The sequence below is a fragment of the Schistocerca gregaria genome, chromosome 11 (genome assembly GCF_023897955.1).
Source record: "Schistocerca gregaria isolate iqSchGreg1 chromosome 11, iqSchGreg1.2, whole genome shotgun sequence".
In the NCBI taxonomy this organism is placed as follows: domain Eukaryota; kingdom Metazoa; phylum Arthropoda; class Insecta; order Orthoptera; family Acrididae; genus Schistocerca; species Schistocerca gregaria.
The window spans coordinates 108337448-108360127 of record NC_064930.1 but is presented as its reverse complement, the minus strand read 5'-3'; the positions used below and the strand labels follow the sequence as shown (position 1 = coordinate 108360127).

Genomic DNA, 22680 nt, shown 5'->3' with positions numbered 1-22680 from the left:
TTAAAAATACTAGAAATGCTCTGCTAGGAAATAAAATACAGTTTGGGTTTTAAAAAAGAGGCCAGTTTTGAATATATTTACAGGGCTTTTCTTCTGGATCAGCAGAAGATGTTTAAGACATTGCCATAACTACATAGAAATCATTTTGAATTAAAGGATTATTTTACTAAAATGAAAGTCAAGGTAGCTGCAGCTCAGCTTAGTCATACAGTTGCTGCAGTTATTGAAACTTATGTGGCAGTTAATATCTTACCTGCTGAGGCAATATACACTGCAGAATTTGTTGAAAAGATGGATTGTTTATTTGATTCACTGAACAGTTCCTATTGTTATCCACAAGATGGCAAGTCTTATAAGTGTGCCCTCTCTGCAGAGTCCCCACATATTGAAATGTGGTACAGCCTGTCAAAGGAAATGGAAGATTGGAAAGTGTTGGAGCTAGGCACAGGGAGAGATAAGACAAATATGTTCAGTTTCATAAGTGGGAGGCAAACTACAATAAGATCACTGATGTTCATTTGGAACAGATTAAAAAAAATGGCTTTAATTTTTTAAGCATAAGGGCTTTCAATCAAGACCAAGTGGAGAATGTATTTTGTTGTGTGAGGCAGCATGGTGTTGCAAACACCAACCCAACTTGCTTTCAGTTCACAGCAGCATTGAAAACAGTTGTTACTTACAAAGTCACTAGGTAATTGTGAGGATGATAGATGCATGCCATTAAACAATTTAAAGCAATTTTTGGGAGCTAGTCATGACAACTTTCTTGACTCCACAACACACCATTCCATTATACATCAAAGTGCTTTATATTGTACCCTTGCTGATAATGAAGCTGCTGCTGGTAGTGGTGGGGTTGATGTAAGAAATGACAGACAAGCACTAGCATATGTCGCTGGTTACATTCCACAAAAGATGGGTGTTTCAACTGAAACCAACTGTAGTGACTGTAAAACAACACTGTTCTCACCAACACCCACAGAGCATCATTTATTTACAAGATTCAAAGAATATGATGCTTTAAACCCAAAATTGTTGTATGCTAGTGACAGCTTAATGTCCTTTGTAGCAAATGTTCATAGTCAGTTGTGTGCATTCTTAGATAAATGTGGACACCAGGAACAATTGGAGAATACATTCTATTCACTGTTTAAGTTTCCAGAGGAAATAACATTTTGCAAGGCCCATATTTCTGAACAGTATATTTTAAGACAATGTGTACCTCTATTGATTTACAAGTACGTGAAAGATTGGAAACACACCATCAGTAATAAAAGACTTGATATTGTTAAAGACAAATTCAGTAAACGGTTTAAAGCTTTATAACAGTTAAAAGAAAATTTTTCTTGTGTGCTTGAGAAATAAAATGTAAGTTTTGTTTTCATTTCACTGTTTTTATCCACCTTTCCTGCTTTTGGTACTTGGTATTGATGTTTTATTATGTGTGTTGAAGCATTTACAGTAGTAAGATATAGGCACCTTTTTCAGAAATTAATGGTCAGTCGTGCAAGTTTGCTGGGCAGTTAGTCCTGAAACATAGTTGTAAAAATTGTTAGAATTCTTCATTAATTAATACTGTGATAAATATTTCTTAATTGAACCTCTTTAACTGCTGCTTATTCTCTTAATAATAGGCTTTTTTTCTCCATTGACCCAGCAGCTTGTATGACTGGTTTGATGCAGCTCTCCATGCTACTCTATCCTGTGCAAGCTTCTTCATCTCCCAGGACCTAGTGCAACCTACATCCTTCTGAATCTGCTTAGTGTATTCATCTCTTGGTCTCCCTCTACGATTTTTACCCTCCACACTGCCCTCAAATACTAAATCGCTGATCTCTTGATGCCTCAGAACATGTCCTACCAAGCGATCCCTTCTTCTGGTCACGTTGTGCCATAAACTTTTCTTCTCCCCAATCCTATTCAATACTTCCTCATTAGTTATGTGATCTACCCATCTAATCTTCAGCATTCTTCTGTAGCACCACATTTCGAAAGCTTCTATTCTCTTCTTGTCCAAACTATTTATCGCCCATGTTTCACTTCCATACATGGCTACACTCCATACAAATACTTTCAGAAATGACTTCCTGACACTTAAATCTATACTCGATGGTAACAAATTCCTCTTCTTCAGAAACGCTTTCCTTGCCATTGCCAGTCTACATTTTATATCCTCTCTACTTCGACCATCAGCAGTTATTTTGCTCCCCAAATAGCAAAAGTCCTTTACTACTTTAAGTGTCTCATTTCCTAATCTAATTTCCTCAGCATCACCCGACTTAATTCGACTACATTCCATTATCCTCGTTTTGCTTTTGTTGATGTTCATCTTATATCCTCCTTTCAAGACACTATCCATTCCATTCAAGTGCTCTTCCAAGTCCTTTGCTGTCTCTGACAGAATTACGATGTCATCGGCGAACCTCAAAGTTTTTATTTCTTCTCCATGGATTTTAATATCTACCCCGAATTTTTCTTTTGTTTCCTTTACTGCTTGCTCTATATAGAGATTGAATAACATCGGGGAGAGGCTACAACCTTGTCTTACTCCCTTCCCAACAATTGCTTCCCTTTCATGTCCCTCGACTCTTATAACTGCCATCTGGTTTCTGTACAAATCGTAAATAGCCTTTCGCTCCCTTTATTTTACCCCTGCCACCTTTAGAATTTGGAAGAGAGTATTCCAGTCAACATTGTCAAAAGCTTTCTCTAAGTCTACGAATGCTAGAAACGTAGGTTTGCCTCTCCTTAATCTTTCTTCTAAGATAAGTCGTAGGGTCAGTATTGCCTCACGTGTTCCAACATTTCTACGGAATCCAAACTGATCTTCCCCGAGGTCAGCTTCTACTAGTTTTTCCATTTGTCTGTAAATAATTCGTGTTAGTATTTTGCAGCTGTGGCTTATTAAACTTATTGTTCGGTAATTTTCACATCTGTCAACACCTGCTTTCTTTGGGATTGGAATTATTATATTCTTCTTGAAGTCTGCGGGTATTTCGCCTGTTTCATACATCTTGTTCACCAAATGGTAGAGTTTTGTCAGGACTGGCTCTCCCAAGGCCGTCAGTAGTTTTAATGGAATGTTGTCTACTCCGGGGGCCTTGTTTCGACTCAGGTCTTTCAGTGCTCTGTCAAACTCTTCACGCAGTATCGTATCTCCTATTTTGTCTTCATCTACATCCTCTTCCATTTCCATAATATTGTCCTCAAGTACATCGCCCTTGTATAAACGTTCTATATACTCCTTCCACCTTTCTGCCTTCCCTTCTTTGCTTAGAACTGGATTTCCATCTGAGCTCTTGATGGTCATACAAGTGGTTCTCTTTTCTCCAAAGGTCTCTTTAATTTTCCTGTAGGCAGTATCTATCTTACCCCTAGTGAGATAAGCCTCTACATCCTTACATTTGTCCTCTAGCCATCCCTGCTTAGCCATTTTGCACTTCCTGTTGATCTCATTTTTGAGACGTCTGTATTCCTTTTTGCCTGCTTCATTTACTGCATTTTCATATTTTCTCCTTTCATCAATTAAATTCAATATTTTTTCTGTTACCCAAGGATTTCTACTAGCCCTCGCCTTCTTACCTACTTGATTATCTGCTGCCTTCACTACTTCATCCCTCAAAGCTACCCATTCTTCTTCTACTGTATTTCTTTCCCCCATTCCTGTCAATTGTTCCCTTATGCTCTCCATGAAACTCTGTACAACCTCTGGTTTAGTCAGTTTATCAGGTCCCATCTCCTTAAATTCCCACCTTTTTGCAGTTTCTTCAGTTTTAATCTACAAGTCGTAACCAATAGATTGTGGTCAGAGTCCAGATCTGCCACTGGAAATGTCTTACAATTTAAAACCTGGTTCCTAAATCTCTGTCTTACCATTATATAATCTATCTGAAACCTTCCAGTGTCTCCAGGCCTCTTCAACATATACAACCTTCTTTCATGATTCTTAAACCAAGTATTAGCTATGATTAAGTTGTGCTCTGTGCACAATTCTACCAGGCGGGTTCCTCTTTTATTTCTTAGCCCCAATCCATGTTCGCCTACTACGTTTCCTTCTCTCCCTTTTCCTACTGCCGAATTCCAGTCACCCATGACTATTAAATTTTCATCACCCTTCACTATCTGAATAATTTCTTTTATTTATTATGACATTATTCAGGAATATTTGTAGTCCATTTTGCTGCTACAATGTTATTTTTCTTTTGCTTCAATTATTTACACTACAGGATTGTTTCGACTTATCTCAGTTTCAAGTGTTGTATCTAGTTCTTATGAGCCATAAAACATGCTGGAGCCTTTACATGTTGATAGATAACAATATATATATATATATATATATATATATATATATATATATATATATATATATTATTTTTACGTTTGCGCCTGACAGTCGCTGCTCATATTGTTTCTTGTCTCTGACAGACAAGTTGTCTGTCAGATGCAAACGTCAAAGGTAGACTGAAAATATTACTGAACAGGTTTCACTCTGCTGTAGTACAGTGTGCTATAGCTGTGTTTCAATTATGTTATTATGATGCCAGCCAAAATAATTGCATAGCACGCCCAGAAAAATAAGGTAATAGAATTAAAAGAAAAACCTACAACGTAAGTAAACTAGGGGGGATGCAACCCCGCAAAGTTTCCATATTTTAGTTTATCTCCATACCACTTGGGCGCTGCTATCGGTCTGTTTCCCACTTTTAACACGGGAGTTGCGTTTGTCTTTTTTCTTGTTCTGTGGTGGTATGACTCTTACGCTGACGTCACACACGCAGGTGCAGCAGCCTTGTTGCTTTTTACGGAACTTGGTTCCTAGGTGGCACTGGATCATATCTACATCCCTGCAAATCAATACAGCGTTTATATGCCGATATCTCACTGGATACCGTTACGCCCAGTTCTAGCTACTCATGCACTTATTGATCGGTAGCTTGGAGCTCAGATGGAATAGAGGGGATATAGCTAGACTCCGGGTCACGGAAGGAGTTGGGCTCTTCTAGCGTTGCAAGCATAAAGTTCGGGGTTACTGTTTCATAGTATTCTTCATTGCGGGTAACTGTAGTTGGCTCTTGACGTTTGAGAAACACATTTAAATAGTGAATGACAAAATGTGGTTCAGCAGTGAGACCCCGAAGTTACCCCAGCGTTCTCTTAGGAAGCGGTTTTTAGCCGTTAGGTAAATCAATAATTGTTTTGTAGATGTTATAGTCAGTATGTTATATATTTATAGCATGTTATATAAGTTATTTACTGTTGTGTATCTACGTGGATATGACTAGATGATATTTGTAAGTCATTTATAAACTTACGCCTGTTTTCCAGGAAGTTCCACGCATGTATGACCGATAACTGAGCTACGGGTCATCTGGATTTCGTCAAACAGAACAATGTATGTTGTTACACAGTTAATAGTAGCCCGAAGCTGTTTAATATAAATGTATGGCTTAGTTATTGAGGTCGCAAGAGCCACGAAAATTTTTGAATGCCCGCCCGTTCGACATATGGATATTGATTTGCTGAGATTGGTGGTGGGAGTCATCTTGGCCGTCACGATTTTCATTTATCGTAATTTCAGAATACTCCTTTGCAATTCGAGAAATTAAATAGCGAACTCTTTATTTATAGTCAGTGACAAAGTGAACATTATACACATAACATTAAAACCCACAACTCAGTTTTTATATTACTAAAATTCATTCAGAAACTTCATGTAATATGGCTAAAAGACGTGTGATGGTGAAATTAAGTATAGATCGTTTCAAACTTTCTCTCGTGTTGAGAAATATTCTTGTTTATTTCATAAAATGTTAACAAATGCTGTTCACTTTTTTCCGCCGAGTCATACCAGAAATTGCTGAATGTTAAAGTTTTTGCAAGACATAAAACTTTAAAACAATATTTTCAAACATACTATTTCAAAAATACATAATTTGAAACATCCCATTTCTACCTTGCACTACAGCTGTATGAAGTAAATGGAGTCTTACGACTTTTCCACTATGCGTCAGAGCATAGAATTTGAGAAGCAGGTGGACTTCTGGTTGGGTAAGTCATTTAGAACCTTATGTATTTGTTGATAAAAGGGATAAAAAATATCTTGTAAACAGAAAATATTGTTAAAAGGGCAACCGAGAGCACAGGAAGACTGTTTTTCTATCAAACGCAATGAAAAGTTTCTTGACAAGAAGTTAGAAGTAGAAAACATTTTTAATAATCATTTTTTAAGTGTTATGGAGAAAATAGGGTCCAGCTATTCCTTACAAAATGCAAGGCAGTTTATGAAAGAGGCAGTACCTATGCAATTTGATAAAACTGAAATTCAACCAAACTCCCCTTCTGAAATCTGAAAATAATAAATTAACTCAAAAGTAAAAGCTCACATGGAACTGATGGCATTTCTAACAGAGTACTAAAAGCTTGTTCTCAACAAATAAGTAGGATTCTCAGCCACATATGTAGTAGCTCACTGAAAAAGGTCATTTTTCCAGATAGACTGAAATAAGCTATTGTTAAATCATTGCATATGTTAAAATGACACTTCCACATCATTATGAAATCTCGTATTCATGATCTATGGAACAAGGACGATGGTAAATGTATCCATAAGAAACTTTTTTTTTATATCAGTAGTATCGCACAATGCAATACAATTTTGCTAGAATGGTACTAAAATTTTAGTAATGAAAATGTTCCTTTTTTTTTCATTTCATGCAAAATGCTGTAATGTAGAATGTAGTGACACATGACTTAAAAATGTCCAGGTTAAAGAGGAATTATATACTTGGTAAGCTTTGAAATCTGTGTGGAGAACAAAAGATCATATTAAATGAATGTGCAGTGTAAAGGATTAAAGAAATATTTTTCCTTTACTCTTTATTACAGTGTTTGATTACAGTTAGTAAATTTTATTTTTTTTGTTTTCACAATAATACCTGAAGATCTTCACACTTTGACTACCATCATTTCATAATTGCTGGCATTAGGTGATATTTGTATTGCCAGAACTTAACTGAGAGTTGTAATAATGCAGATTTTATCAGACTGCCATGGTCTAGGTAAGTGAAACAGACAATACAGGGTTGTCACAATTATTGTAGGCATAACATGAAACAAATATGTATTATTAATATCCGGAAATAATATTATCATAAATACAATGAAATGTTGATACCTTGGGGTAAGTGAAAATTAATAGCCAACAGACAATACAGTATTAACACTGTCCACCTGTTTTTCGACAAAGGAGAGAGCACGATTCCACATAGAATTTAAACAAAAACCCTAATCTCTTTTTATAAGGTTAATTGATAGCTGGCAGAGCATATACCATGCTCTCAGTATTGTTATTTTCATATGATGACCAATGCCAAGACTAAGTTCTGCAATACCAGATTTGCTCAGATGATAGTGTGTGTGTGACGCTGAAGCTAAGTACACTGGGTCTCCGCTGTCCTGTCAGTCTGACCAATATATAGCATGCTGCTACAACTGCAAGGAATACAGTACACAGCCACCTTACACAAACCAAGATCATTTTTTACATAAACTTAGAGGACCCTGTACTTACATTAACACATTTCAAATAACATTTCTGCAAACTGACCACTCCTGTTGCAAATACTCCTTGCGCAAGGCAAAAAGACCGTAAACTTTATTACCGCCTCAGACTTACCATCACTCGCCTAGTGTACAGTTGGTTTGTACCACAATGTTTGTGTGACGTGTCTTTCTCTACAACAATTCTGATGAAAGGTGACCCCAAGATGGACTATCTTAGCTGAGAACTGTATGATGTGGGCTCTGTGAACCAAGGTATGAAGTACTTCTTATTGCTGAGCCAGATGGTTTGTTACCAGCCATAGATAAAAGACGTGCTGTTTACAGGAACCTACTCACACCATCTTTTATCTGTGAGCTGATAGTTGTCACATCCTGCTTAGCACCATGGGATACTTTATACCTCGGTTTGCGAGGCCCACATAATCTCGACTCCTGAAACTTTTACCAATTGAGTTAGCCTTTTTGTGGTCACCTTCTGTCAGAATGGTTTATAGTGAAAGACAGATAAGACGTGTGTTGCGCTATTGTCCATTTGCCTTAGGCAGGGAACATTTGCAACAGAACTGTTTGTATTTTGTGAAAATACAACATTAAAATATGGTCAAATGTATGATCAGATAGTAGCCAACATAAGGAAAGTCATTTTGTTACAGGAATTTGGAGATAAGGTGATAGAGCTATTTGGTCTGGAGAATGTATCGGTTGATACAAATTGTCAAAAGGTAAGCTATTTTCCTTGCAGATCTGGAATGTGTGTGTGCAGTATAGTATATAAGAATGATATTAATTTGTTTATTGTAGATTGGTGTGATAAGTTACATGATGGGCTCTTGCAGTTTTCATTATTTACATATGATGTATGAACATAATACATTAATCCAAATACTCACCAGAGTGTTGTACGGTTTTCTGGGATATGGAATTATAGTTTTGTAGGGAGACACTGCCCTGACCAGTGCTAGCTGCAGTCTAGACTTTAGGTTAACAAATTTTGTTTGGCATTTCAGTTTTTAGCTTCTACTCACAACCAAATGATAATCTTCCAGCCCAACCTAGGCTCTAAGCTATAGATAAGTATGTCACCACAGCTCCACCCATAGGTTCCAGTTCAGTTAAAGACGCTCCCATGAAGCAAGCTAACCATACTCATAGATTTTATTGTTTGCAAGTTAGATTTTATTGTTTGCAAGTTTTTATCCATCAGAAAAATAAAGTGTAATCACATAATAATCAAAGAAGAAATTTTAAATGGGCCTATGTTTCCTATCTTTTGCAATTTTTATTTTATTTACTTGTTTACTCCTTTTTTTAAAATTCTGCTCTAGACAATGTGATACAGTGTGCTTATGATGGTATAGGTGGCAACAAATGTTCAGTCACATAACATAAAAATGTTCACTGTAATGTCAGTGGACTATTTTACACCACTAAGTTACAAAATACTTCTAAATTTTTGGTGGTGGGGGACAACATAGTGTGGTGTAATAAATCACTATTAAAACGATGCTTTATCCTATGTCTGCCTAACTGACGAATGTTGAGTGAAACAGTTGAAAGTATTTTATTAGTTGAGTAGTTTAAAATAGCTAATTTTTCATCAGTTTGTTATTGTTTGTGCATTTAAATGACAGGGATGGATACCAAGTATCTTATGTGTCAGATCACAGTGTCAGTTTACATGTTGCAATACCTGCAGGCTTGGCATTTTCTCTGTGCTTTGGCATCCCAGCTCGGAAGAGCAGGCTGGCCCTCGACTGAAGAAGAACCGTAACAGTAAAGATGCCACAAAAAACAAGAAAGGGTCTCATTACCTGTCAAATTGGGGAGGATGTCATTTATTGTGGTCAAAGATAATGCGATGTCATGTTGAATGTACCTATTATAATTGTACATGCAGTGTTCATTTATATCAACAAATTATGATGGAAGACACAATATGGATATATAAAAAAATCTACTCACAAAGTGGCAGCAGGGGAACATACACACAAAAGGGTTTAATTTTTACAAGCTTTTGGAGCCAGTGGCTGCTTCTCCTGGCAGTAGAATTGAAAGGGAAGGAGGAGTGAAGGAAAAGGACTGGAGAAGTTTAGGGAAAGGGGGTACAATTCAGAAAAGTCATTCAAGAACCCTGGGTCAGGGGAGACTTACATCTACATGATTACTCCGCAATCCACATTTAAGTGCTTGGCAGAGGGTTCATCGAACCACAATCATACTATCTCTCTACCATTCCACTCCTGAACAGCGCGCGGGAAAAACGAACACCTAAACCTTTCTGTTCGAGCTCTGATTTCTCTTATTTTATTTTGATGATCATTCCTACCTATGTAGGTTGTTTGCTTTAATGACTCCCATCCCAACTGGTGTATCATATCTGCCACCCTCTCCCACCTATTACGTGATAATACAAAACGAGCAGCCTTTTTTGCACCCTCTGTCAATGTCCTCTGTCAATCCCACCCGGTAAGGATTCCACACTCGCCGCAATATTCTAACAGAGGGCGAAAGAGTGTAGTGTAAGCTGTCTCTTTAGTGGACTTGTTGCATCTTCCAAGTGTCCTGCCAATGAAACGCAACCTTTGGCTCGCCTTCCCGACAATATTATCCATTTGGTCTTTCCAACTGAAGTTGTTCGTTATTTTAACACCCAGGTACTTAGTTGAATTGACAGCCTTGAGAATTGTACTATTTATCGAGTAATCAAACTCCAACGGATTTCGTTTGGAACTCGTATGGATCACCTCACACTTTTCGTTATTTAGTGTCAACTGCCACCTGCCACACCATACAGCAATCTTTTCTAAATCGCTTTGCAACTGATACTGGTCTTCGGATGACCTTACTAGACAATAAATTACAGCATTGTCCGCGAACAACATAAGAGAACTGCTCAGATTGTCACCCAGGTCATTTAAATAGATCAGGAACAGCAGATTGGATGAGAGGGAAAGATTTTTGGTTTCATCCCATCCAATAAGCTTCCCCTGACCTGGGGTACTGGTGTCTTCCCTGAACTGTATCCCCTTTTCCCAACCTCTCCGGTCCTTTCCCTTCACTCCTCTTCCTTCCCTTTCAACTCTTCTGGCAAGAGAAGCAGTCACTGGCTCCGAAAGCTTGTAAAAGTTAAACCCTTTTGTGTGTATGTTCCCCTGCTGCCACTTTGTGCGTAGATCTTTTATCTATCCATTTACATTATCTTATCAGATAATTATTTTTGTTGCAATCTATAGTTTGAATTAGTAACTACCTACACTTTATTGGTGTATTAGTTGGTGGTTGTCTTCTGAGGTCTGCAGCCAGATTGAGCACTTGTCCGAAACCAATATTTTTGGGGTCTACCTGGCTGCCATCTTCAGGTGACAAGGCCATATGCTAATCGCACCGAAACTGATTGATACTGAGAACGTACAGTGCCCCACTGTTGAAAGCTGGCAGAAACATGATGGTGCTCTGAATAGCTGTGTTGAACACTGCAAACAGTCTGGCCAACATACAACTGCCCACAATGGTAAGGGGTTTTATAAACACCACGCTTCCTCAATCCCAGGTCCCGTTTCGCTGAGCCGAGGTGTCCACTAATCTTGGCTGGCAGACAAGTACTCTTTTGTGAGCATACCTTTTTAAAATTCTTCCCATTTCTGAAGATATGACTCGAGCATATGTTAGAGAGGCAACTGATCTGTATGAATCTTCTTGTGGTCTTGGTGTAGGTCCAAACTCAGACAAGATGGATATGTTTGTCGGCCATTCTGCTTGAACACGAGATGCAAGTGAGCCAGCTGGATCCAACAAAAGATGAGGGGGGTGGGGGGTGGAGAGAGGGGCAACGCAATGGTTACTTCCATCATGGGCAGGACAACAGACGAGCGGTCTGTCAGCACGAGCGGTCACCGACAGACTACGGCGAACGTACAGCTGCAACACACAGTTACTGAGTACATTCCCAATACGGCATTCTTTACTTCAGTGGCTGATTTGCAGCCTGCGCGCATCTAGATTGTTCTTGCCAACACCGGGCCTCTGCGTGGGCCCTTTCCCTCAGTTTCCACTTTTCTCCCTCCAAAACACAGGCTATGCTCTTTTGGCACAGACCTGCAATACACACTCCAGAACTTCATTTAGGTGATCAGCACCTTGATGTAGCACAGTCCTGTTTCTTGGGCCTTCTTTTTGATAGAAAGAGGATGTGGCTGCCCCATATTTGCCACTTGAAGATTACATGCGTGCGGAAGCTTAATGCCTCGTTCAACGTTTAGGGTATAAAACCATCCCTGCACGCTGCTAGCAAATTTACTGGGTATTTCCTGTCGTCTGCAAAACATTTGACTGATCCAGAGTTCATCCACAGAACACTGATCACTGTAGAGGTTTGATGAGCAGCTAAAGAATTCAGTTCACTTTTTATTTCATTGCTTGCTTTTTAACTTCACTATTTTCAATTTTAATGCCAGATTCTACATGTTCCTTTATTTTATCTACTTTTTTTTTCCCTTTACCTATTCGAATGGATAAGTTGCTGATAGCCTCTTGTCATCTCCGCCATTCGAGCAGCTTGCCTACTCGTACAATTTCCTAGGGTGCCTCCCAGATCTGCCTGCATCTTCTCCACCTTATCACTGAAATTTTTCTCCATTTGATCTACCTTAGAGTCAAATATCACAGCTTCATCAGAAATTTTGCTCATTTCGTCCCGAATGGTTTTTAATTTTCCATCTATCAATTCCTTGATCTCACTAGCCGTTTTACCTACTTCATCGTTCACAACCGAAGCTATTTCTGATTGAAACGCATCAATTTTCAAATTTATGTCACCCCAATTTTGGAACCCAATCCTCTTATCATTTACATTAATTGTGACGTCACGTCTCCCCCAAATTCATCTCCCTTGCTTGATTTCAGACTATTTGCCCAACTAAATTCTCCGCTGATCACAATCTCCTGCTCCGGCTTCGGGCTAAGCACCTTGTTAGTATTTTTTTGGACTCACACAAACTGGCCAACTGCTTAATGTTAGTGACGTCTATTATTGGCGATTGAACTACAGAACCGTACATAATCTCACTTTCAGTGCAGGTACTTAGCTTTGTCGTGCCGGATCCTTCTGCTACGGCATTGCTGCCAATGTTGCAGTTTAAATCGATGCTAAAGATCTCATAGCCTCCGCTGTGGTATTACAACTGCTGTTGTGCGATGAATCGCCGTTGAAGGTGCCGCTGCTGGCTGTAACCACGTGCTTCTGATGTTGTCTCTTCTTTCGTGTTACTTTTTTTATCACGACTAACCTCTGATTAAAATGGGTGCACACAACTGTTGCAAAAATCCTAGGTCAGAGCCCCCATGCAAACTGCCTAAACCGCCACAGACTTGGGACCTAGGTCACAGAATGTCGCTAGCTGTGAGAATTACATTTGTAATTTCACAACTATTAAGGAAACTTTATATTCAGTCCTTAACCAAGCTCACATTTAACTTTTGTGAAATGTCCTGCCTATCAATGTTCAGATAATGCCTTTGGAAACACTTTGAAGGATTCAAATCCAATTCTAAACTTTCCCGAGTTCATATTCCACAGCTACCACTTTCCAAAATCCAATCCTGTTCCAACACTTTGCAAGATTCTTAACCCTCAATTAACACTTCCCAAGTTCTTATCCCGGAAGAGCCCCCAATTGCGAGCAAAGATCCCAAAGATTTCCTGGCTCACATGCAGTTCCTCTTTGTCGAAACGTCTTCCCTACTCGTGTAGGGGTTGAACCACACGTGTCGCACTACACGTCGTAAATTGCACTTGTGACCAGCAAGTTCGCGAAATACAAAGTTAACATAACATACAATAACAGTAATAATAATATCTGAACTAAATTAATGACCAATAAATGATGTAGGCCACACAGTTATTATTTGTTTAGAATAATGTTTATTCAGAAAGCAAACTAATAGTGAAAGTGAAAGTGGTCGTATTTAGAGCTACTGTTACACTCGAACAGATATCCATTTGACGCAGTTCGACCACTCACAACCACATCGCGAAACACACTGTGCTACCTTGATATTCACACGAAAAGTTAAGACTTCACTCCATGTGCGTGGCTGCTCACCGCTCAGAGACTAAGTCCCCCAGTACCACACAACGCAAAATTTTATAAGTCGTTTCATTTCCTAGCTGTCTAAAGACACTGTACGCTTTTGTGTCTCATTCTGAATTGTACCCTTCGGCTTCTCAAGCTGAACTGTCTGCTTTCGCATCAGAGCCAACACTCCCTATGCCCGTCCCCGGCCACATTTCTCGCGCGCCAAATATCCTCGCTCAACTGACTAGGGCACTTCCCTTTCCTGAAGCTGTCAGTCTGATTGGCTACAGCTTATTATACATTATAACATATTTAAATAATCAAAGCTTGACCACTTTCACATTCTAAATAAAGTAACAATAATATTGATTACATAATAAACGTTAAATTCTTTTACAAAAAACCAATACAATTTCCTTCTTAGCTTTGAATGCCATGTCTAGTAGCCTTGCATCAATGTGCTTTCTGATAAATAAACAAAAGTAACTACTATGCTCTAAACTTTGCAACAAGTATTCTATTACCTACTGATTAAATAAGAAGCCATGGTGTCATTGTTCAATGTGTTTTGTGGAGGAAATGATGATCTGATGCTTAACTCAAAATACTGATAATTTAAGTGTAGTATATATTTTAAACAAATAGTTAGAGTGGTGATATTTACAATGTTTTTCATTTTAATGATGATCTTCTATATTAAATATCAGTCGTTAAGATCAACCAAAGTGTACAGACATGAGGATTTTCAGGTCTTTGTTACAAAACTTGTTAATTTCACTTTAACAGTAAATCCTAAACTTTGTAGATATGATCAATATTTAAGTTTTATTGGGATCACTATGAAAATTTATGGAGGATGGCAGATTAAAATTATCGTGGCTTCATTCCCTGCACTACTTTAGAACTAAATAGTTTTCATAAATGTGTCCCTTTATGGCCGTTCTTAGGTTCGTCATATTTAACACTGCTATGTCTCCTTGGCCACAAAAGCCTTCTACTGTGTTTCCCTATGATGTAGGTAGTTGTCTCACTTGCACACTACAGCGCTAAGGCATCAATGTACAATAGACACCTGTGAGTTTCCCCATCTCGTGGTGAATCTGCGCTGTTTGATGCATCCAGTCCTGGACGACATGGTTCGTTTCACAATCCCTGAAGGCCGACTCTTTCGGCCATATATTTAAATGAGAGTGCAGTGCTTGTTAACTCACAGGGTGCAGACTGTGGTGTTCTGCTCAATCTGTACTGTGTGCTGGTTTTGTCCAGACTAGATCAGGTTTGTCAGTTTTTTGGCTCAGCGGCTCCTTCCACTCTGAAACTACTCGATCCTGTTCACAATCGTGGAATGTGTCAAGCTACAGGTGCTTTTTGCACAAGTCCTGTCGACAGCCTCCTCGCAGCAACAGGGACTGCCCCTTAACAAATACGATGGAACCAGTTCCTGGTTTCTTAAGATTCAATGGCCATCCTGTGTACCCTGTCCTCTTTGCAAATGAGGGATGTCTCCTTCCCGATACCTTGCCTCAGATAGGATTGCCAGTTGGGATGTCTCTCTGTTCCCTGTGTCGGAATCTCCATCTCCTCTCCCTGAAAAGTGCCCCTTGTGTTTCTTCCTGCACCCCTCCTCAGATGCACTGCATCGACTGCAGATTTGGACTGACCTATTCCAGAGTCCTAAGGTCTCTGTCGCTCCAGTTGTATCTTGCGTGTTGTACATTCCATTGTTGAGGAGTTCCGAGGTGCTATCATCGTCTACATTGATGTTTCTAAAATGGTAGACAAGATGGGATACACTTTTACGTCTCCTGTCACAGAACACTATTTATTGCAGGAATCGTGTAGTGCGTTCACAGCAGAGTTGCTAGCCATTAACAGGGCCCTCCACTTTGTTACTCAGGCCTCCATCAACAGCGTTTTAGTATGTACAGACTCATTGAGCAGGCTGTAGACCGATCCTATCTTGTCACCCTTCGGTCTCTGCTATCCCTGACCACCTCTCTGCATGTGGTTGTGCCGCCTGCTCAGTTGTCTTTGAGTCTCGAGTTGTGGGTGCTGCAGGGAATGAACTGGCTGACCATTTGGCTAGAGGCTCCTGAAGTTTAGCAGTCTACCTTCTGCTCCTCTCAGAAGTAGTTCACTGTCTTATGCCATCTACGTATCAGTCATACTAGGCTCACCCATTGCTTTCTCCTGCATGACGAGCCACCCCACAATGTGGTTGAGAAACCAGACTGACAGGGTCCAATATATTGATGGAATGTCCCTCTGTTTTGGCCCTTTGTACCAAGTATGATTCAAATGGCTCTGAGTGCTATACGACTTAACTTCTGAGGTCATCAGTCACCTAGAACTTAGAACTAATTAAAACTAACCAACCTAAGCACATCACAAACATCCATGCCCGAGGCAGGATTCGAACCTGCGACTATAGCGGTCGCTCAGTTCCAGACTGTGGCACCCAGAACTTCATGGCCACTCTGGCCGCCTAGCCTTCCAAATTCTTTGTCTTTAATATTAGCTGACAATTCATGGTTCATGAAAGTTGTTCATATTTTCAGTTGTAAGGTTTTGCTTACTTCCTGGAGCAGGGGCAGGGTTGTTGTGGTTGGGGCCCCTTCATGTTTTCTGGGTGTGGGACCTGTGGCCATCCCCATGTGCAAAGACTGCTGTTTTATCCCTCTGTTTTTCCAGTTTTTAGATTTCACCTGCCATTTTATGCCTTTTGCTGTGTGTGCTTTTAACTTCATTGCTTTATAGTTTGACCCCTACACAGGTAACTTTTGAATTGCTGGACTGATGACCTCAGTGTTTAGTCCCAAAAGCCCCTCAATCAATCATTGTGACTACAATGTATCCTACATTCCTGTACCGCTCCAAACTCCCTCTCCCCCCCCCCCCCCCCCACCTCCCCCGGCCTCAATGTTTGATAGTCTCTGTCCTTCATCTTCCTATCCATTACCCTGTTCCCACTCCAGCACTACAGAGCTTTCTGTTCCACCAATGCACACACTATCTTTTTTCCTCCTGTACATTTTTCCTCCGCCCACTTTTTTTCCTCCGCCCACTTTTTTTCCTCCGCCCACTTTTTTCCTCCGCCAACTTTTTTCCTCCTCTGACACCCCCCCCCCCCCCCCCCGCCCCCTAACCCACCCCAAACCTCTTGGCTGTACCTAGTAGCTCTACCCTGTCCTCACCATGTCCTTACAATTTTTCACAAGCAGCACAACCACCTCCACCCATCATATCCTAGTATCCCTCCCCCTCCCTGTCCCAGTCTCCTACTTACCCTCCACCCATGCTAGATCGTTTCTCCCATTAGGCACAGTTCTCCGCAGTTCTGTCACAGTAGCCAGAGCCGGAGATAACGTGCGCGTGTATGCCACCCGTGCGCGACCGCGTGTGCGTTCCCGTCGTCTTTAGGAGGTGGCATTTTGGCTGAAAGTTCACACGTTTAGCAGTATTTTTGTTGTGCTCGTCTGTGACTTGACATCTCCTCTATATGACGAGTAGCAGATTGTCCTTTTTGTAATATTGTCACACCTCCTTTTAAATTTCGTGTCTTACAGAGTTTGAAAAATGTGGTACCTGAAGCGCCCTGTGGGTTTGTATGATCATAGTATGTCAGACATTATGAACCCATGAGGGATAATTGCTGTATGTTGTTACGATAAATCAGTCATATTTTTATTACATCGTGTCTGACGAGTGCAGTACGTTTTTGTACTAATCGAAAACACTGGAACTCACCAACTCTCATTTATCTGAGTACCACTGTCAAGTCACATTAATATGACCACCGGCATATATCCAGCATCAGCATGCAATAACCACAGAAAGCAGCAGCAGCAGTAGCAGTGGATGGTATATGAAGCGTGTCGAGCGACACGTAAAATGCCACAGTAGTGGTTGTAATGCAGAAACGGGGCGATTTATCTAACTTTCAGGAGGGCACAATCATTGGCTTTTGGGCCAAGGGTGGAAGTATTTCTGAAACAGTTAATTTTGTAGACTGTTCGTGTGCCACCGTGCGTGGCAAAATGGCAGCATATAAAACTGGTGCCAAGGCAGCTGTTGTGCACTGTGAGTTACAGATGACGGGTATAGGGGTGAGTGACAGCTGCGAGGGTGACCATGTGTGCATAGAAGTGCAACTGAAACTTCCTGGCAGATTAAAACTGTGTGCCCGATCGAGAGTCGAACTCGGGACCTTTGCCTTTCGTGTGCAAGTGCTCTACACACACTCCGCTGCAGAGTGAAAATCTCATTCTGGTAACATCCCCCAAGCTGTGGCTAAGCCATGTCTCTGCAATATCCTTTCTTGCAGGAGTGCTAGTTCTGCAAGGTTTGCAGGAGAGCTTCAGTAAAGTTTCGAAGGTAGCAGACGAGATACTGGCAGAAGTAAAGCTGTGAGGGCCGGGCGTGAGTCGTGCTTCGGTAGCTTGGATGGTAGAGCACTTGGCCGCGAAGGTCCTGAGTTCGAGTCTCGATCGGGCACACAGTTTTAATCTGCCAGGAAGTTTCATATCAGCGCACACTCTGCTGCAGAGTGCAAATCTCATTCTTTAGAGCAACTGTCTGCCAGCCTTCATCATTGGCAGTCGTCTCTTTAGATATCGATTTCCGGCACACTGTTCAGTATTTACAGCCGAGCCCTTCACCCTGTATCAGGGCACAGTGTACATCTGGCGACGCCCCCCCGGAGTTCGCTGTTATCGCCTCCTTTGGCACCTCGATTTTTCACTCCCTGCGACCTTTAGAGTGGGTGAGAGCCGAAAGCCACCTCGACTCCGGCCTCGGACAGTTTCTTATCGTGTGCCTTTGTCTGATTTTAGCAGGGTCATTTATTTCTCAGCGCATTTTATCGTTGTGACATGCCAATTGGTCTACACTTACTGAAAATGAGATTCGGGCCTCAAAACCTCTCCCCACGGCTCGGACAACCTCTTCACGCCCTTCTCGGCGGGAGGAGGTCGTTTTGGCCCGGTTACGTATCGGACACTGCCGGTTCGGCCACCGCCATCTGCTGACGGCTGCACTGGCGCCGTTCTGCCCGTGTGGGCAAGTGCTGATGGTCACTGCGCATTGATCTTGGCCGTGTACTCTGGATGCAATTTTAGCAGATGACCCACGAGCAGCTGCTCGTGTTCTTCGTTTTATCCACTTGACAAACCTGTCTGAGGACATTTGATTATGCTGTTTTCTTTTAATCCCTTGCCTGTTAATGTGCCTTTTATAGTGTTGTCCTTTTTAGTTGCTGTTTTAACATTGTGCCTCGCAGTGCATTCTTAACTTAGTCTGGGCGCTAATGACCACTGTAGTTGTGTGCCCTAAAAAAAAAAAGAAAGTGGCGACGCAAACTTTTCAGTCGTGTCCTCTGCTCAGATACTCTCGGTACCTCCAAAGTCTGTGCGCTATGCACTGTTCGTCCCTTAGTGCAGCGGATACAGGAAAACTTTCACTTGCTCACTCTTGGTGGAACCACTGTGATGTTTGTGTGGGTTCCCGGTCGTGACAGTCTGCCAGGAAATGAGGCTTCTGACACTGCTGTGTCATACCTCAGCCTGTTAGTTTCTACGTTCCCTACGACGATCCGTATTGCCGTCTGTCGGGAGGTTGTGTTTGTTTGGCATCACCAGTGGTCTTCCCTTCACCGGAATAAACTCTGGCTCAGTAAGTCTGTCCCAGTGGCTCTGACGACCTCCTCTTGGCACTCACGGCGGGAGGAGGTAATTTAAACTGGGCTGCATTTTGGGCACCGTCTTTTTAGCCACCATCATTTGATAAGGGGTGCTACCCCACCACTTTTTACACGTTGTGCCCGAGCTTTAACTGTCCGGCACTGCCTAACGGAATGCCCATTTTTTAAACGTTTGTTCCCATTTCGGTTTGCCATTTGAGTTACTGGCCATTTTAGCAAATGACGCACGGGCTGTCGACCGCATTTTACTTTTTATCCGCCAAAGCAGTATGACGAAGGCCATTTAAATTTTAGCTTCGGACCTCCATTTCCGTATGGTGACTTTTTTAGTCCTTTTTCCAAGCCCCTGTTTTTAGCTGTTTTCTCTTACGTCAATTGGGAGTGACAGACAGTCATTTTTTTAACTCCTCTCTGTCTTCTTATTTTATAGTTTTGACTATGGCATGTTTGACCCCATTTGGTTTTTGCACCCTAAAGCAAAACAAAACCAAAATCGAACCAACTGTCTGCCCAAATGAATGAAGGGGCTACCGACAGCTGTCGCCTCTTTGAACATTTAGTGTACGTTGCCGTGTACCGGCCTCTGCAGCAGGCAACTGGTCCACACACCGGTGCCGACAGCTGTTCGTCGGTGACAAAAGCTGGAACTTGTATGCCAGTAATATAACTGGACGTCCACTGAGTAGCAACAGGTGCTCTTTCAGATGAACCCTGTTTTACACTCCATATCCCGTTTTACACTCTGTCGGCTAGATGGCCTTCGGTATATACTGCGTGAAACATTTTGAACCAAACACCCGGCAGTAACCATAGGAACGGACTGGCCAGAAGAAGGAACATTATGATCTGGAGCTATTTTTTTTTTTTTTTTTTTTTTTTTTTTTTTTTTTTTTTTTTTTTTTTTTTTGCATTCCCTGGATGATTTTAGCATTCTGGAAAGCACTGTGGATCAACACGAGAGTGTATCCACTCTTGGGGACCAGGTCGATCACTACATGCAGTTTGTTTATCTTCAGTGTGATGGCATCTGCCAGCAGAACGATGCAATGTCACACACGGCTCACAGTGTACACATGTGGAATTAATCTGTCCACCAAACTCATAGCTTTAAACCCAGTCGAGGACACGTGGGACCGTCTCGATCGGGTTGTCTGTGTCACAGATTCTCGACCGAAAAATCTAGCACGGCTGGCTGCATCATTGCAGTCGTCACGGCTTGGTGTTCGTCAGTACCTTCCAGATCTCGTACTCTCTTGCTGCTTGTCTTGCAGTAGACCGTGGTGCAGAATACTGATGGGCAAAGTCATTCATCCTTGGAAACTAGTTCACTGGCGGTAGCTCTTTTCTGGGAACCATTCATTGGGCTCGGTATATGGTTCTTATGAAAAACTGAAAATTAGTTGCATAGGTGACTGAAGATGGAAGGCGCCAAGAGGGTGCACTTGCCTCCCCCCCTCCCCTCCCCACCCCACCCCACCCCACCCCTCCCCTCCCCTCCCCTCCCCTCCCCTCCCCTCCCCTCCCCTCCCCTCCCCTCCCCTCTCCTCCCTGACCTCCAACCCCTGGAGTCCAGAGTTTTTATTCATAAGAGAATTCTCACACACTTGTAATTGTCGTGATTCTGCAAAAGTCTCGTTTAGCCAACTGTAGCAATACGTAGCTGATAGCAGTGAAATAATATAAGGTGGTGCACGGAAAACAGGCCCCGAGTACAGAATACTTGCCAGTTATGCACGATTTGTTGACGGCTACCAGCAGAATAGATAAACTTGTAATAATTAGGCAGTGAAGAAATAACAAATAAACTAATGCGAACAACTTCGAAACAATAGATGATGATTGGTGGGAGATAGTGAGCAGTCTAATACTCGGGGTCGATTCTTCTTGCGCCACCCTGTACCACTAAAATAACATAGTAGAAGTTATCATATTCTCTTTACAAAATGGGACACTGTATAGTCGATTACAAAGTGCGGGCTCCATCTACCTTCCATAACAATGAACACGCTCTTTTACCTCGGATCAAAAAAAGATGGAAAATGGCCACTCGTGTATGCCGTGCCGACGTCCTTTGCGTGTGTAATAACAAAAAATCTTGCCCTTTTACAAATATTTCTTCTGCTGTTTATCGAAATAGTTAAGTAAGCTGATACGCCATTTTGATACCCGAAAAGATGGATATATTACATACCACGTAATTTTAATGTAATTTGCATAATTATAAAATACATTTTAATTACTGGTTGTCGATGCTGAATAGAATACGAAAAGAACCAGAAGTTCAGACCTCAAAAAAGGTTTGAAGCAGATGTAGAAGGGGCGTGCGAAGTGAACGAAACACGCAACTCGGTACTGAACTAACTGTGAGCAGTCGGCAATGGAACTGCGACGAGTGGCCACGTGAAGAAGGAAGAGTCGGGCCAAGTGAGACAGACAGACAGGAAGGGACCGAGGCTGGAATGAGACCAGCTGATGTGCCGTTGCGCGAATAAGACTGACAATTTCCCTTTCTTAGAAGCTACAAGTAGAAATTCATGACTGTGAAAGTCGGTTCCTTAGAATTCGTTCATCACTTGTTCCGTTCATCTTGGTGAACCGTTCCTTCGGACCCATTAGTTGGCGAATGACCCATCTCTAGTGCAGAAGATGGTTATTCGGGTTTTTGGCAGGTGGTTACATTAAAGTTGCTGAGCAGAGTAATTTTAACTTCAGAAAATGTCTAATCGAAGTTTGAATGAAAATTATTCCTTAATGTGCAGCCAGCTGCCTGAAGATTAAATTTGCCCCAGAAGTGTTGCAGTGTATCCAATTGCAGAAAAAAGATTACTACTAATACAGGGTGTATACGACCCGGGAGATCCGGGAAAAACTCGGATATTCTCTCATCCAGGAAAAACCTGGGAATTTTTTAGAATTCCTGCAATTTTTTGTTGTTTTGGCTTTCAGATAAATTTTATGCAATGTTTCATAATAACAAATTGCCTCCGATGAGTGTGGCATCACAACTGTTTACATTAGATTCATTTTAGCAGTTACGAGTGGGCTCATGCGCACACACTGCTGAGTGGCATTTGAGTAGTACCTTTTCCCATTTCTGACTGCAGAAATGTGGCTGTTGGCTGTGTAAGCAGCCGCAGCAAGCAGCTACATGCAACCGAGAAAAATTTTACTGCTGCGCCTAAGCTGCCAGACTCACGCATGCACATCAGGGCCGGATCTGAGGGATGGGGGTGGGGGGCAAATTCATATTCTTGATGAGAAAAAACCATGTTTCACAAAGCACCTGGCATCCAGAACACGTTGGTCTATTGATTACTCATATGAGTTTGATGCGCATCCTTGTTG

General features: G+C 41.4%; 1 long non-coding RNA gene across 3 annotated transcripts in view; it reads left to right on the top strand.

Moving 5' to 3' along the window:
• The first annotated feature begins 4665 nt into the window (after positions 1–4665).
• The window catches only part of LOC126295372 (uncharacterized), a 55117-nt gene continuing 37102 nt past the window's right edge, over positions 4666–22680 (top strand). The window contains exons 1-3 of one of the 3 annotated variants that reach the window (XR_007552474.1): positions 4666–5179; positions 5326–5392; positions 8217–8285. This is a non-coding gene — a long non-coding RNA (uncharacterized LOC126295372). Of the gene's footprint in view, positions 5180–5325; positions 6049–8216; positions 8286–22680 lie in introns of all 3 variants that reach the window. The other 2 variants (XR_007552475.1, XR_007552473.1) reach the window with 2 other exon arrangements.